Genomic DNA, 4,661 nt, shown 5'->3' on the forward strand with positions numbered 1-4,661 from the left:
CATCCAATCATCTAATCAGCTCTCTCATCGCTCTCCGGACTCATAGCCAATCAGATTCGTCTTCACATCACCGCTTCACTGGGCCCACGAGAGGCTTCCCTGGGTCAGGTGTCTTAACACGGACAATTTCACCAGAAACTTAGACTGAATGGCGTGTGTGTATTTGTATGTGTGTGACGGAGAAAGAGAAAGACCAAGAAAAGAGACACGGGTTAGGGTTAGTGTAGACCCCAGCCAAACACATGTCAAGACTAACTAAGTTAATTTGTAGCATTGGTTACTGATTTTAAGCACATATCAAGGACTGTAATCAGGTAAATTATGAGGAGTAATTCACATATTCCTTAATTTGCCAGCAAATATACTTTTGTTCCAACAAAAGTAAATAAACACTTTACAAACCACTTATTCAACACGCGCGTCAAATTCTCGTAATAGCACCCAGCGTACAATATTTCGTCTAATTTTTAAGCATAGCAACTAAAAGGATTGGGATATTATGACATGTGTCCGCTACACCTGAAAGCAGTCTATATATAAAGCCCAAATCTACAATCCCAGGGTTTCTGTCTTCCCTACTCTCTGGACGCCATACGCTGTGTGTGTGTGTGTTGCTGTGGCGTGAGCATGAGTTGGCAGATGCTACGCAGATAGCTCTTACCGGCTGGGATGCTCCGGCTCAACGCGGCAAATCTCCTGTAGCCTACAAGGCTCGCTGGTTTGCGATGGATTACGTAACACTTGATCTCCCTATTATTTCCACCGAATTCAGATAGGCTACAGAAAACCTAACTCTTCTGATTCAGCTGAAAAAGTCTCGTAATGAAAAACATCAACTCACACAACTGACCATTTAAGGGGCGCCTATTTATCCTCAAATGCCCCATGAATAATTTAGAACAAAATGGAGAAACGGCTGTTTCCAGGTGTCTTTGTTTAAGGACAGACAGTAGCCTAAATGTGGTTCGTTTTAGATGGATTATGTGCAAGGGATCCTGAACAAGCTCCGTTTGTTAACGTTACAGCCCTTTGTATTTTATCATAAGCGGTCACGCTGCGGACAATAAGATGCACCGAGATGCCTAATATGGCAGGTATATGAACTCCAGAATACGCTCCCGTATAGATGACAACACGGTAGCAGACACAAGCCCATTACAAAACATTTGGTTCAAGAGTAAATCAATTGGCTCACCTTCTATGTGCTATCGTCTTCATTTGTTGTCCGGCCTCTTGATCCGAACGCTACTACATCACGACCGTCCGATTAAGCGAAGGCGGTGGTTACGGAGAGACGGTGCGCTTTCTCCCTATTTAAAGAGACAGTCCCCTATCCTCTTCTCTTTATCACACTATGGATTGATTCAAATCGTCACAATTTATGATCACAATCGCCAAAGGTTATGATAACTGTTTTCCACTAATTTTGCACTGCAAAACACGAAATTATTTTACCATGCTGAAACATTCATACAATTATTACAGTATGCTCTATGCCTGTTGTTTTAACGGGGCGCTTCAATTTAAAGAAGACCATCTTTGGATTCATGTCCAGTAGGCCTACAGGCAGGTGTACCGCACGGGCCTGCCGGGCCCCAGGAGGTCAGGGGGACCCGAACGGAAATTGATTTCTTGTTATTGTGTTGTTAGTTTTTAATGTTCAGATGGCTGTACTGTAAATCCTGTTTTTTCTGGTCTTAATTGTGCGTATATGCGCTGTGTGTATCTATGTGCATTGGCATTGGCCTTTTATGCGTCCAGGCCCAGGGGCCCGTCACATCATAATCCGCTTATGCCTAGGGTTATGCCAGCTTTGGCCAAAGTGTATTGTGTGACTGTAATGTTGATTAGGTCAAACTGTTATCAAAGGGATCTTCAGAGCAAATCAGGAACACAAAATGTCTCTATATGCAGACGATGTCCTCCTGTATATATCCGACCCTCTTACATCTATTCCGCATATTCTTACCATCCTTAAACATCCTTGACAAAAGTGAGCTCTTACCCATTACTACAATTGCTAATCAGACCTCACTTCTCTCTCTACCTTTCAAAGTGACTAATAATACGTTTAATTATCTTGGTGTGTGTATTATAAGGTCCCACTCCCAACTTTTGAAGGCCAATTTTACTCGACTTTTGGAGCGTAACCAACAGGATCTTACCCGCTGGTCCACTATGCCTTTGTCAGCCGGGCGAATCAGTATAATTTAAATGAATATCCTTCCCAAATTCTTATTTTAATTTCAGTGCATCCCATATTTCCTTACAAAAGCATTTTTTACAAAGCTTAATAGTCTTTTTTCATCTTTTATTTGGAATAATCTAGTTTAACAGCATTCTGGTCCTCAATATTTGAGGTATACTCAGCAATCTCAGGTTTAACTATTGATCCCTGTCCTTTCATTGGACTTTTTGGTGTACCGGTCGGCAGACAATCTCCCTCTGCAAAAGCCACAATTAAATAGTATAGCCTATTCCTCCCTTTTAGCACAGCGACTCATTCTTTTAAATTGGAAGAGTGACCACCCCCTTCCTTTGGCAGATGGATCTGTGATGTCATGTTTTTCTTAAGATTGAAAAAATGAGATACACTATAAATGGATAAATGGGGAAATTTGATGTGGCATGGCGTCCATTTATTTTATATGTCGAACAGATGACAATCCACCTTGGCTCTGAATAAGATGTTATGTACTACATTTACTTTATAGGTAACTAACCACTCTGGACCTTTTTTTTCTTTTTTTTTCTTTCCTCCCTTGTTTTATTTTGTGGTGTTGTGTGTTTGCTTGCTTGTCCCAGTGTTATTGTGTCTACTGTATTTGTGTTTCAAAATCTCAATAAAAAAAAATAAAAATTAAATTAAAAATTAAACTGAGAGACAGTCATCCATCTGTGAAGTAATCAGGAAAAAAAGAATGGATAATGAAAGTTTCAAACCTATTTTTCATTTCATTGAACATTTTGAGGGTGCGAGTTGAGCAAAAAACTGCAAAGCGTTACACGGACCAGGCAATGGAACATATTTATTTATATATGAATTCATTTATTTATTCATCTATCCATCCATTCATTTTTGCCTCAAGGAGATTCATGTCCTGGGCGGTTGTGAAACATTTTGCTCTTTTCCTAAGTTTGGCCAGCAGAGGTCTGATTTAAAAAGCTTTGAGTAATCGACCAACACTTTTTTGTAAAGCTTCACCTTGCCATCACTAGTTTTTTACTTTTACTTTCACTGCAGCTGTCTTTGTCTTCCATGTTTGTATTCACTGCCAGCACAGAATTGTGAAGAACGTGTGAAACTCAAGGCCCGCTAAGCGATTTAACCCCAGCCTGCCGGCTCCTCAGAATGTTGCAAAAAGTTCCATTGATTTGAATGGGCCACGGTGTATTTGGCCCTCTAGATCAGGGGTGGGCAATTAATTTCCCCAAGGGGCCACATGAGATAGTGGGACTGTTGTGGAGGGCCGGACCAATAGGCTGAACTCAATTCTGCTCAATATAAGTTGTATCTCTTTATAAAAAAAACATTACATTGTATGGTTTTGATTAACTGCTACTGGTAAGAGTAAATGTTACATTTAGGCTATCAAAAAAAAATTGGTGCAGGCATAGTAAAAACGCCAACATTATTTAATCAACATTCACCAAAACGATTTTGAAAATGAGCATGTTTTTGCAGTATTAAAGGTGTTCCCAGACGATCAATACACATGGCACACACACACACACGAGAGCAAGCTTGCAATGCAATAGTATACAAATTAATAGTAATATCAATTTTTATCAGCGCAAATGGTCGCAGTGACGCACACACGCACGAATGTAGGCCTACGGAAATAAAAAAAACATCCCGCTTATTATACGGTTACTTGCCAAAACAATAGAAGACATTTCTCCAAAATACCTCTTTTTAATGATTTTGTTGCCGTTTAGTTCTTCACGCAAATGCGAAGCAACTCACCTTCTGACTTCAAGTTTCAATGACTTTCAGTTACGTTAAATGACTGGACTACTTGCGTTGCGGAATGATATGAAAGATGTGAATTATAAGCACAAAACCCGTTGCCAATGACAGCAGTCATACATTTTTCGCAGCAGTGAATATAAAGAAATTACAGACCTGCGAACGTTGGGATGGCCCATTCAAATCAAAGGAACTTTTTGGAACATTCTGAAAAGCCGTATAATAAGTACAGGTTTTACGTTTGATTCCTAATTTACAATTGACCTCCGCGGGCCGCACAGGGACAGCCAAAGGGCCGCAAATTGCCCTTGGGCCGCACTTTGCCCAGGTCTGCTCTAGATGATATGTTATGTCTATCAGAGCTGGCCTGCTGCGGCCATAGACATATATACATGGGCGTCGCCACAATATAACTTGGGGGGGTCACGTCCCCCTCACTTTAAAAAAAAATTAGTTTGGACCCCCCCACATTTGACATTAAAATATTAGTGCACCACTGGTCTACTAGTCCAGGGGTTTTCAACAGGGGGTCCGTGGCCCCCTGGTGGTCCGCGACGGCATTGCAGGGGGTCCGCGACATGAGCCTATGTTGATCAGTTCACCATTGAATTTTTTTATTTTTATAAATTCGCTTTGATATTTAAACTCATTTCCAGATTACTCTTGAATATCGTGAAAATATCGTCTTATA

At 40.7% G+C, this 4,661-nt stretch overlaps 1 protein-coding gene across 1 annotated transcript in view; it reads right to left on the bottom strand.

Annotated features, from left to right (window-relative positions):
• The window catches only part of slc7a4 (solute carrier family 7 member 4), a 12,257-nt gene extending 10,971 nt beyond the window's left edge, over positions 1-1,286 (bottom strand). The window contains 1 exon segment of the mRNA XM_031570150.2: positions 1,196-1,286. The gene's annotated coding sequence lies outside the window, so the exon portion shown is untranslated.
• Positions 1,287-4,661: the final 3,375 nt, after the last annotated feature.

Source organism: Clupea harengus, chromosome 7 (genome assembly GCF_900700415.2).
Source record: "Clupea harengus chromosome 7, Ch_v2.0.2, whole genome shotgun sequence".
Taxonomy (NCBI): domain Eukaryota; kingdom Metazoa; phylum Chordata; class Actinopteri; order Clupeiformes; family Clupeidae; genus Clupea; species Clupea harengus.